At 30.7% G+C, this 13,575-nt stretch overlaps 1 long non-coding RNA gene across 1 annotated transcript in view; it reads left to right on the top strand.

Annotated features, from left to right (window-relative positions):
* The window catches only part of LOC123791871 (uncharacterized), a 70,754-nt gene that overhangs the window by 4,754 nt on the left and 52,425 nt on the right, over nt 1–13,575 (top strand). Inside the window, exons 2-3 of the long non-coding RNA XR_015725964.1 lie at nt 1,783–1,877; nt 9,213–9,277. This is a non-coding gene — a long non-coding RNA (uncharacterized LOC123791871). The remainder of the gene's footprint in view (nt 1–1,782; nt 1,878–9,212; nt 9,278–13,575) is intronic.

Raw genomic sequence — 13,575 nt, 5'->3', positions numbered from 1 at the left:
ACACTGTGGCCAGGCAACTAATTTTGGCATATAATTAGGCAAAAAATGACTTGCTGAAATTTAGTAGCCCCAGATCTCTTTAAGACCAAAGGAAATCAGTAATAACCACCACTTTCTCTCAAACAAGTGTCGAAAATTAGATTAAGCCATTTTTGCTTTAAATTTTTACAAGTGACAGTATTAGAATTTTAAAGTTGTGATTGTCTTAATATTATAAGAGTAACATCAATTTTAGAATATCACAGTACTAATATATGTTTACATATTTGTCTATTTGCATATACAAATAATTGTAGAGCCTTCCTATAAATATTGCTTTCTTACAGGGAAATTATTTTCTTTTGCCTTTTTTTCCCCCTCTTGTCTGTCTCCTTTTAGGATCTCCTTTTAGAAAGACAAGTTTTAAATACTGGAATTGATATTAAATATATATATATACGAATTTTATTCTTAACATTTTTTATCAGTTATGAGAAGTTTAATATACTTTGGTTTATTCCTGTCTTATTTCACTAAAAGATGGAAAGACTTTGCACTGGGTTCTAAGTATAAATAATGAACTGTATTTTGTAATAGATTTGACATTGAGTTGTACTATTTCGGGAGTGTTTTACATCTTTTTTTCTTATACACATTTGGTTTAATATTTGTCTTATATCTGAACCTCTTTTGTTCTTTATTATCTAATATTTGTTGTTTCCTTACTATTTAAAAACTTAACATTTGGCATAGAGTACATACTGCTTCTGTGATTTTTAAAGTTATGATACCTTAATTTTCAGAGTGCTCAAATACAGAAAACTTTGTGTCTTTTGAGGAAGACTATGTAGAAATGATTTTAATTTTTCAAAGTGTCATATTTGGATTGGTGTTTGTGAGTTACATATGTGTGGTTTTTGTCATTAAACAATCAGATATTTGGTGGCAGAGGAATAAAGGTTTTTGGTTTTCATTTCTTTTCCTAAGCTATTCTTAAATAAAAGAAAACTGAACATTATGTTTATCATATAGTATGTTATAAGCCTTTGGTAATTTAACAACTTTATATTTTTAGATAGTTGATTGCCACCAAATCATTGTTTCAGGTGAAACAAATGAAGAAGCCACTTATATACATTCGATTACACCACATCTATTTGAAAATATTTAAAAACCATTGGCCCAATAGTCATCCACTCGTTACTTATATTTTGTTTAAAAAGTTAATTGTAAATTTTGTTCTGTTAGAACTGTAATGTCTTAAAATATTTGGAAATATCAGTATAATTTCTTTATTCGGGCAAGGCAAAAGACTAAACTTAAGAATAATGGTAATTTCTGTCATCATTAAAATGTTTGATGATTTGGGGAGAAAGGTAGTTAAAAATCTGTCTCTGTCCTTTTGAGTAGTTTTTTAAACTGAATTTTATGAGTTTTAGAAGCACAAACTATATTTCTGATATATTCCTTATGGAGTCCCCTTTAGCAGTCCTCCAATACTACACACACACACACACACACACAACTTTGAAAATGAATGCCCTAAAGAGAAATGAAAGCAGAAACATATTAATCTGATTTGTTTGAAGAGGCTTCAGATGATAAAGGATATCACAGGTGTTTCTAATCAAGTTATTTCTACTTTAAAAACATTATTTTCAAGTTAGGTTTTCTTTGAACACAGGCAATATTGGGGTCATTTTGAAGATTTTACCTCAGTGTTCAGGGATCAACTGTGGAACTGCAGGAGGCGGAAATCTGTTGAGTGTCTTCATGCTATAATACATGACATTTTTATTGCAGGTTTTGACCTTTAGGAGAGAGCCAATTCTGGAGAACAACCTAACTTCTTTGATTGAACACTCACATAATGCATTGGAACATGATAGGAGATTAAGGTATACTGATGAATTTTTAAAGTGTACTATTTTATATCTTTACAATATAATTGGACTAGACAGTAAAGCTAGTACTTTTAAGTGAGCTAAAATCAATAAAGATTTATTAATAGAAATCTGTGAAGTGGCCAAGGTGGACTTCTCTTGCTTATTAAAACTCCAGATTTTTTAATGTAATTGATACTCTCATCATGTTTTATTAGGTCCAATTCCAGCTGAGTTTATTCTAAAAATAAGTACATATAGTGATTTTTTCTTAAGGTTATTATTACACTGTTACATATACAGAAGAATTAAATAGTGGACTTTTCATCTCAAAATGGAAAGTTTAAATTGAATAGAATTTGGTGCTTGGCTCTTTGATAGGTATAGTGATAGGTAGAGCCTATAAGATTAGATAAGATTAATGAGACTATTTTAAGAGAATTTAAAGTATTCCAAATACCCTCCTAACCAAAAGTGGCATTTTGGTTGAAACTGAAAAACCCACTTTCTTAAGCAGAAACTAGTATCTTACTCATAGATACTCTGAGTAAAATATTTAAATTATTCATATCAAAAATTGCAAACTCTAAAAATGTAGAAGGCCAAAACTTCCAGTAACTTATTTTTACCTCCAAAATACTTTATCAGAAGAGCCACTTTTCTAGTATATTTATTTTCTTTGATTTTTATAGTTTTAGTTGAAAGTTTCAGATACTTACCTGATAAAAATTTTGATTGTTTGCTAGTGATCTGGTATAATGTAAATGAATTTATTGAACAATATTACTAAATATTGATTAATTTTTCCATGGTAAATATATTAGTCACATGATAAGGTATCAACCATAATGTTTAAAAAAAAAAAAAAACTACTTGCTAAAGTGAGGTCTACTAAAATAAAGCACACTACAATTTTTTCTTTAAATTTTTTTCACCTAAAATTATTTACTTTATATACTTAAGATACAGGAGATGAAATTTTGTTTTCATAAGAAAAATGTAATTTAGTCTTAAGAGTGAAGTGTAATTGTGGTCATAGAACTGCTTCTGTCTTTAAACAGTGTTCAGTTTTTGGTTTTTTTTCAAACAAATTCTCCAATGTGTGTTTAAACATTGAAATGTATATCAAAATATTAAAAAACTAATATTCTATATTTATTATTAGATATTAGATAATCCAGGAATGTGAATCATTAACAGTTAATGTTAAATGAAATGTTAAAATTTAATAGAAATCAGTCTAATGTAAGGTTGAAGTTCAGGTATTGGTGTCATACTGTGAAGTGTCACTATACTGTTTGAGATAAATACAAGGTATAGAATGTCTTCATAACTTATATTTGAGAATGTTATGAAAAAGCAGCTTAGTTTGAATAGGATGAAAATGAATACAACTTTCCCCCTCTAATGTAACCAGTGATTTTCAGATTAGACAACATTAAGATGAAAAGTGAAAAATACGGTTTCTGAATGTCTGAAAAAAACAAACTAGATTCAATTTATCACTTTCAATCCAGGTATCTTTTATACACAGCCTGCTGTTAAATGGAGGAAGAGAGACAGCTTTTGAGTTCATATTTTAAATAAAGACAATTTAGAGTGTTTATGATTTATGATCTTTGAAGTTGTCAAAACTTAACTGTTTGAACACAAATATTTAACATGATAAAATCATCTCTCTATAGCTATATACTGGCTTATAAACTTCCAGATTTTTAGCTTCCTAAATAACTTAACATCTAAGAGACTTGATGCAAATATTAATAGTTTTTTTGTATTTGGTCAGCTTTTACAGGGTAAGAAACTTTAACCTAATTAGTAGTATGTGTTATTTTAGAAGACAGGTTAATAAAGGCTTTTACTACTATGTGTGATTGGTTAGCCTTTACCCCTTAAAGGACATTTTCTAAGGGTTTTGAGTGTTTTAAATTTGCAAACCTGATTATATCTAGCTAAGCCTTGATAAGTAGTTTATTATGTCAAGATTTGGAGGAAAGGATTTACTGTGTTTTTTTGTTTTTTACTGATAGACTTCTTTGTGCAATATTTATATTTTTCGTTAAATGCACTTTCCAGGTTAAATAACATTCATTTTTGGGAAAAATTCTTAATTGTTCCTAAAATACAGTTACACTGTCAGTGTTCCTGTTGTGTTGAAATAGTTATTCTTAGGGGGGAAAGAATATTTTGGATAAACTAGATAGTATAGAGGTAATTTAACATGTCTACATGTGAGGGGACTTGAAATTATTTATTATTTGTCATTGATGTATAATTCTAGTTTATAAGGACAACATATTTTAAGCAGTTTCTCAGCTCTAACAGCTTCCTTTATTGAGATTGTGTAATGTTGCTGAGGATTCATTAAAAAATAGACAATTAACTTTCTTAAAATTTTTTTAAATGTTTGTTTGAAGCAATTTTGTGTTGTTTCTTGACCAACAAATAAAATATATACTTAATCTATTTTTTCTTTTCAGAATTTTGTTTTCTAAGCATTTTCAAAAGGCATTATTTAATTAATGAGATGATTTTAATTTTTCATTAAATATTTTGAAATAGAATTTCAGTCCTTAGCACCACACACCACACTTTTGATATTTCATTAACATATATGATTTGACTTAGTTTTACTTTCTTGTTTCATAATTAGAGTCACTTGGAAGAGAAACTTGTAGCATGTTTCAAATGTAGTTCCTGAGACTGATTAATCCAGTTAATAGTTTATTAATTTATTACCGTTTTGTAAATGTCTTAATTTTTAGAAATACTTTTTTGATACTTGCTGTCCGTTTTTTTCATTGTATGTCTTTCGAAATAAATTTATTTAGTAATTTTGTTATCCTGTGATCCTCAGAATTATTTCTTTTATTTTTATTAGCATTATTTGTTTTTGGACTGCTGCTAAGCAGAACAATTGTTTTTGCAATTTTGATAAAAATAAAAGATTGGTTTTTCTTCCCTTTTTTCCAAAATATTTTGATCTGATTTTTCAATATTACTATATTTTATACTTTTATTTTAATAAATCCCAAATCTAGCCTCTTGACTGATCTTATTTAGACTTCTCAGCCAATTCTAGCATTTAAAAAAAATAATTTATAGATGTCCTAATTTTTCTGACTTTTTAAATATTTTTCAGAATCAAAATTTGCTTAAGGTATTAAAAGATAAGGATTGCATTTAAAATTGAAGTTATAAGTCCCTAAATAGCATCACATTTAAATTTAAAGATAATTTGACTGAATAAATATTTCTGTGTTACTCATCAATGATATTGTGTACTTAATGAGTTTTTAGCTTTGTAGTACACATTTAAAGTATATAAATTACATGTGGGAATTTTTTTTAATAGTTGGAGTTTTTGTTAAAAAATTTTTATGGGCTACAATCTTACTTCTTTGTTAATAGGGTCTAATGTCAAACATATGGTGATGATTAGATATGCGGAACTTGGGAGCCTAGAACTTTTTATAAGCATAATATAATTTCATTTCTTGATTAAAGTTTGGGTACTTATTTTCCAATAGAATGGATAGGAAAGATAATACAAATTTATGAATTCATTCCAAACCTGGTTAAAACTTTTCTGAGAATTTTGATAATTGAGTTAAATCTTAACTAGGAGCTGAAGATCATTACATGTGTCATTAATTTTTTTCCTCAGATACATTATAAGTTCCCTTTCTGATCAAAATACTAATTTTGTCTTTTCTTCTCTTCCCATCCTACTTCTTAAAGAAAAAATTTATCCTTAAGCAGTTTTATCATATAGTGATGAAAGCCAGCCTGCTAGGTAGTTAGGACTAGAACCATTTTTGTCTTCTGTGTCAGTTGCATATGCTTTTCTTAGCTTGCTGCTTCAGCAGCAGCAGCAACAACAGTGAATAAACAAGTATCACCACAGCCCTTGTTCTTGTCCCTTACAGCTGGGAGCAGGGGCTGGGAGATTGCTACTGCTTGTCAGCTGTTGTACAAAATAGCATCAATATGCAATAATGGTGGCCAAAGGAGCCTGCACCCACCAGCTTTTACAGACCAGGTAGGAAGGGCCCAACTGTCACTATAACCCGTATATAGTATAATGAATACACTCTTTGACAAAAAGGTGCTTTATTCCCAAAGCTGAATAAAGAAAACAGTAGTTACTTATAGTTCTTAGACTTACATTATTTTCTATTATTTACTCTGTGGTTTTAGTTCATTTAATTTTTAATCAGTCATTTCCCTCTGTTTGAATGGAAAACTGTCTTGCTTCTGGAAGTATGTATGGTATGTTTCATGTTTTTCACCTTTAAGCTGGTAGATTGAAAAAAAATTATTAGTTACTGATAACACAAGGTAGGTGTTATATTAAGGAAAGAAAGGTTAACTATGGCCACACAGGAGTGTTTCTTTCACTTTGGAGCCATATTTTCAACCCATATTATCTTTGTTATAGCCCAGTGTAAAGGCCAAATTCTTGTTCATTTCACTATAACTGAAAAAGAATACCCCATACTGCTTAATGTGTTAAAAAAAAAAAAAAAAACCCTAAAGACAAAGCAGGCTGCAGCTGGAAACTCATTAAGTCTTGTCTTTTTCTATTAAATAATATTGTATATCTGAATTTTATATCTGGAAGTTCAGATGATTCTGTATCTTTTGGAAATAGGGCTTTGTAATATCAAATGATACAGAGGGTGGTTTTTTTTTTATTTTTACAGTTTGAATTTGCACACATTTGTATAACCTAGATATCTGCATTTTTCTCCTCTTTTGTATTTAAAAATAATTACAATACGTTGTAGTTATAGGGAAGCGAATATTAGATGGCTATTAAAGTTCTGATTTCATTTGTAGCATTTTGGGCAGAAAACTACAAATGACATTTTATTTTAGTGTGTAAGTCTAATGTCCCAATTTAAAGTCTGATGTTTCCAGGAACATTCTTTTAAAAAGGTAATCGTTGTTTTTCCTTGGTCACGACCTTCATTAAAATCACAACTACCAACTTTCCATTTTCAATAACAGTAAACTCAGAATATGAATTTCCTCCTAATACTATCAAAACAAGCTTTGTTGTGGTTTGTGCTTAGTTATCTGAAATAATAAATGAGCCTAAAATCTCATCTAACGTGAAGTCAAACATATTCGACCACAAATTGAAATTACTTTTTTTTAATACTAGGATGTTTGATGTAATTTATGTTGATGTAATTTAACGGATAACATTTTAATTAGCTACCTGCTCTTTATCAAAAAGTGAGTTACAAAATCCTTTATATTTAAAACACCTTGTTTTTACTATGAATTACTTCATAAAGTATTTATGGACCACCTGTACCAGAATAACTTAGAATAAAGCATTTTACCAGACCTGCTGAATCAGATTCTGTGGAGCTCTGGGACAAGGAATTTGTAATTTTTACAAGCTCCAAGTGATTTTTTTTTAGAAGCACCACATGTGAGGAACACTGCCCAGAATGAAATAGGGGAGGATTCTTCACAGTAATAAACCATTTATATTTTCTTCTCCCCCCACCCCTGCCCCCTGCCCTCTTTGGTCATTGCGAATCTAAAGCTCAGTAACTAATTCTGAATCTTATTTCTACCACTGTAGTTCTAGAATAAGTCTTGGTATTTCCTCAGTCATATGAGAAAAATCTGTATCATGAGAGCTTTATTTTTGTGCAAGTACCTTCAGGCAAATTTTAATCTCTTTTGTTTAGAACATTTAGTATACCTATGTTAGACCTACACTTGATAAAAACAAAAGGATATGATCACTTAAGAATTTTGAAAATATTCCTCTAGATAGAGGCGATCTTTCTTAAATGTACTTCCAAATATTAGAGAAAATGAACTTTTCATGTGCTCTTTGTGGGAGCATCTGACAATATCTTAGTAAAATTGAATATACATAGGCTTGAACCCAACAATTCCATTCCTAGATGTTCTAGATAAACTGAGACCATGTATAGCAAAGTCTTGTTTAGTTTTATTTTTAATAGGAAAAAATCAAAAGCACGGTAAACATTAAGCAACAGGAGAATAGCAAATTGTGGCATAGTCATATGATGTACTGTTTATTATACTGCTATTAAAGTGAGAGCTCTGTGTATGGTGATGAATGAATGTCTTCAGCAAACAAAACCAAGTTGCAAAAGATTATATATTGTTTAACATTTAAATAAAGCTTGAAAACAATGTTATATGTTTATTCAAGTAATTTATACTTGAATTTACAATAGTAGTGTGAAAGCATGCATAGGAAATAAATACCAAATTCAGGATTGTGATTTTATGTTAAGAGAGAGGAGAATGGGATCAGGGTATGGTACAAAAAGGACTCAACTATATGTATTGTCTTTTTTCTTAAAAAAAGACAACGTAAAACAAAATAAGCATGGCAGAATATTAGAATTCAGTTAGAGGGCCAGGGGTAGGATGTGGTGATTCATTTTTGTATTGTCTTGATTTTTCTGTGGATTTGAAATGTTTTTTCAAATATATCAAAAAATGTGCTGTCTTTAAGATGTATACTTAAATTGCTCCATTAAAAGCATGGGTGAGTTTACTTGTTTTATTCTAATATCTTGTAGTAAGTACTTAACCACTAGTTGGTGTAAGAACTACAACTTACAGTCATGGCGCAGTAAGTAAACCTTCTAACCAGTTTAAATTAAGATATTTTTAAATTTTTTCATTTTTAAAGATAAGCTGTAGTGTTTCCTTTCTTTGCATACTGGCTTTTAATACTTCTACTCTTGTAAATAAAGGACAACCTTGGAAACAGTTTTTCTTATCACTACTCTTCCATTTTTCATGCAATTTCATAATAGTATTTTCTTTTGTTATGGCTATAGATCATAACATTATTTTCAGACATCTCTTTAAGCATTTGAAACTCCAACTTAAGCTCTGTATTTGTACTGTATTACAGTAGAATTCTTGGGCAATAGATGGATTTTTAGATTTTGCAGTTGTGTACATGTGTGTATGTATGTGTGTGAGAGAAATACTGGTCAGTCTTGAGGTATAATCTTGAATTTATCTTAAAATATCTGCAATTATATGATGTCCTCTAGAAGCTCATTGTGCTCCAATTTAGACATTGAAGTATGAGTTGTAGTTGCACTTACATATTTGACTTTTAAACTTTGAGAAGGTAATAGTAATAGAAAAGTGAATTTAAAAAACTAACGATAACACCCTGGACTAAAATATAGAAATGCTGCTGAGTGTTTATAATCTGTGATTGTGCTGTATAAGGATCAGAAAACCATGATTATCAACCTCAGTTGAAAATTTTCTAACTTACATGATGTGATCAAATTTTTAAAGTCTACACTCTTATTTTTTTCCTAGGTTTAATGATAAAATGAAGACCATAATAAAACAGTCCCCCTCCTTAGCTCAGGAATTCTTACCTTGTAAGTATTAACTTTCACTTAAATATTTAGTATTAACCTTAGCCATTGCTATAAAAAGTTAGTGTTTGGTTACAGGTTTTGCTTTATTTCTGAATTTTTTTCCTACTATCCTAGATTGAGAACTTTTCTTTTAGAGCGAGCATGTGGGGAAGGGGCCACAGAGGGAGAGAGAGAATCTTAAGCATGCTCCATGCTCAGTCTGTTGCAAGACTCGATCTCATGACCCTGAGATCATGACCTGAGCCAAAATCAAGAGTTGAACACTTAATCAACTGAGCCACCCAGGCAACCCTAGGTTGACAACTTTCTGATCTCCCCTTACCCCCTACGCATTGAACTTTGGTATTAATTTAGTCCAATTTAGAGCAAGAATAATAAAGCCATTGCTTTGGGTAAGTTTCGATTTTGAGAAGTATTTTATAGCCAGGCCCTATCATCTCTAAATCTGAGAATCACAATTTTAAAACACTTTTCCTTCAAAGGAATTTATACATAAGTAATTATCTTTTTTATTATCATTAATTAGGTTTACTGACAGTTATTTTATGTTTTTATAAATTGGAAGTATTCTCTTCACTGGAGAAATAGTTTTACATTTATTTTTGCATTTAACTAGATTGCACTGCAGACTTTTTTGTGAGATACTTAAAATTTAACTTTTAAACTTCAGAAGGTAGGAAAAACAGGAAGGTAATCACTTTTCCTTCCTTTGATATATGCACATGCACACCTTTCTGAGAACAAACATTTTTACCCTGATTGATTTAACTTTTGAGAAACTTATAAATTCTTTTAAGACTTTTTATTTATTTAGTAGAGAGTAAGAGTGAGTGAGCATGAGCAGAGGGAGAGGGAGAAGCAGACTCCCCACTGAGCAGGGAGCCCAATGTAGGGCTCAATCCCAGGACCCTGAGATCACGACCTAAGCAGAAGGCAGACGCTTGCTTAACCACCGACTGAGCCACCCAGACGCCCTGAGAAACTTAAAAATTCTAAGGGAAAAATTCTAACAGGTTAGCTGAAATTAATGTCTTACCCCTAGAAAAACTCTCAAATCAAGGTAATGGTAACTATACAAGATGATAACTATTTTCCTGAAATCAGTTACCAAAAAGATTCATTTCTATCTGTTCCTTGAGCTAACTCTATATCTCTAAATGAAAGAAACTCAAGTGCATCTGTTTTTCTGTCCTTGATGTTGAGGGATGGCGCCGTTTAAGTGAAAACTAGTGCATCAGATTTTTCTCTTACTTCATCTAATACCATTGAATCAGTGACTTGGTAAATAATGTGTATTTGTTGAGGAATGACAGATCGTAGAAGATCAGCCATTGAACTCAGTAAATAGTTTTTAGGGTAGAAATCAATTAAATATTGAAAACTTTTATTAATGAGCCAGTTTGAAGAGTAGTAGCCAAATGGTCACTTCTTTCTCTAATTTTTTCCTTTTTATATTTTTGTCTCTGGAAAACTAGAATGGAAACATTTACAAATCCCCAAAGAATCCTATACAGCCCAAGCGTAAGTTCCTTAATTGGTCCCTTGGAAGACAGCTCAGTTTTACTTCAGCTTAACTCTTAGGAAAAGAAATCTTTTTGACTGGTATTGTACTCCTACTGTAGACTGGAGAGCAGTCAACTTTTCAAAAAGAAATAGGTATCATTTAACTTCTGACAGATTTATAAGCATAGATAATGTCACATTCCTAACCTTATTTCATGTCCTTTATAAATTTCTAAGCAAATAGCCTTTCTTGGATATTGCCCAGCATCTTTTAAAGATAAGTCATTTACAATATTTTATAATTGGAATGCTTCTGTTGTCGGTTCTAGGTAGTAGTATGTCTGGAGTTCTCTTTAATCTTAGTTATTAAAATGGTGATTTTCCAATTAAACAGTACCCAGAAAACTTGGTACATGGTGACAGTAGTTAGTGATTCTGTAGGATTATGTGGGTATATCCCCTCTTCTATCATTCTCTTTTTAATGTCATTCTTTTTTAAGAAAGGGTATTTTTTAAGCTATTCCCCACTTGTGGAATGTGGATATTTCCAGAAGTTGTAGAATATTGGTGTTTAATATATTTGATGCTGTCAGAATTAAATAATAGCAGTATTTTGGTTCATTTTTATATATTGCTTTGGGTTCATTTTTATGTATTTGTTGCTTAACAGAAAACGTTCAGAAATAATCATTTCTTTCCTTTTTTTTCCCACTTTTTCTTTTTTGAGCAGTGTTTCGTTTTTTTACGTTGCAGTTTTGGGTACATACACTTAAATTACATATTTTTGTTTTATAAACTTAAAATAACTAGATATATCATTTAGTGCGAAATGAAATAACACCTTTAGACGCGCTGTCAGCAGGTAAGATTATTGCTTCTTTTTAATCTACAACAACAAAAATTTTAAGACACTGACTTTCTAAATAAGTACCAGAAGATAAAGCAGAAAATTCATTCAGGGCTGTCATTGTTAGTCCTATAAAAAAAGGTCATGCAAACAAGTTACCTTGTAATTCAGGAGACTTATTATTTGTCTACTATCAAGAACTAGTCTAATAAATAGAAATGACAAAAATTATTTCTCACATTGGACTGAGTATCTATATAGATAAGTTTTTAGAAATGTTATCAAGTTAGCAATAGAATAACGATGGCGTGTAATCATACCATATTAGAAAATATTATCAATTCTTGAATTATAAATAATGTGGGAACACCTGAGAGGCTCAGTCAGTTAGGCGTCTGCCTTCAGCTCAGGTCATGATCCCAGGATCATGATCCCAGAGTCCTGGGATCCCGCCAGCTTCCCTGTTCAGTGGAGAGTCTGCTTCCCGTCTCCTTCTGCCCCTCCCCCATGTTCTCTCTCTCAAATAAGTAATTAAAATCTTTTTTAAAAAAATAATGTAAATGTGGGGCTGACTAAAAGTACTGCAAATAAAATCAGAATGTTGTAATGAGTAGGGCAGTAAGTAATTAATATGGCAAATGATATCAAATCTGTTGTGCTTTCAGTGAAAATGTAATCTTTTGGTATGAGTCAATACATATAGCAGAATATTCTATTTTTAACATTTTTGTGATTGAAATTTACTCTTATGTCAATTGCTGTCTACCTGTGGTACTCATAAAATTATCTCGAATAATTTTATGATGTGAATGCTTCTGAGAGAAAGATTTGTACCAAAACAGATAAAAAGAACAAGTTGCTCTTTTGGCACTTGGATTAGTAGTAAGCAATGTTTACAACAAACAAAATTTATAAGGGTGCTAGGTACCGTCAGCATTTGGTGGTAAAGAAGGTTTGCAAATTTACTGATATGGCCAATTGTTATTAATTTAGTTAAGTATATTAAATCTAAGCTCTTAAAGGGGTATGTTCTATGGTTTATGAACATAGAGAAAATTTACAATGCGCCGCAGCCGTTTTTCAGTCATTGTTCTAATAACTGCTCTTTTTGAGAGTTAGACGGTGTTTAATCAAATGCCAGTTGTTCCTGTCCTGAAAGTCTTACATTTGACATATATATGTTTAACAGAATAACTTAAATTATTAAATCTGATCCTCTGTCTATGCAAGGCTGTGTTTCTGCTCTCAACAAAACTGTAGCCATAAAATTTGAATTTTAGTGCCAAAATTATAGAAAGGGGTTGGAGTCATAATTTTCCCACCCTGAGCAACTTCTCAGTTCAAGATGGATGATTCAAAGAATAATAATAAGGAATTTCTTATTTATGAAGTTACTTTTGATGTTTTCTTAGGAAAATGAAAACAAGGCAAAATTTAATAGCACAGGCCATAATTAAAATAGGAAATAAACATACAAATACAATAAATTCTGCTGTAATAGGGATTTCAAGTTCTAAGCATAAATACAATAGGTAACATCCCTAGACTATTCAATGCAGTCTTTTCCTGTGCCACTATCTTTTTGACTGAAATTGAGTTTCAAAGTGATGTCCATGTAAAACAGTAATTGAATGCAGAACTGAAATAAGATATATGTTGTCAGCAGTCACACCTGACTTTTTTGTCTAGACTATCCATTTCATGCTTCCTGTTATATCCAATAAATAAATTCCTTAAAATTTTTTTAATTTCATTTTCTTTAAATTGTGTCCTCAAGTTATTTCTATATGCCCCTCTTATTTAATGCCCTATTGTTAGAACTTAAATGGAGATTGTCCTCCAAATCCTTAATAAGACAGCTTAGTAAAATACACTAAAATTTCTAAAAGTCAATTTTTTAAAATATTATTTATTTATTTGAGAGAGCACACAGAGAAAGGGAGAGGGA

The sequence above is a fragment of the Ursus americanus genome, chromosome 10 (assembly GCF_024610735.1).
Source record: "Ursus americanus isolate L20-20 chromosome 10, mUrsAme1.1.p, whole genome shotgun sequence".
In the NCBI taxonomy this organism is placed as follows: Eukaryota; Metazoa; Chordata; class Mammalia; order Carnivora; family Ursidae; genus Ursus; species Ursus americanus.
This window is presented reverse-complemented; position numbering and strand designations above follow the sequence as displayed.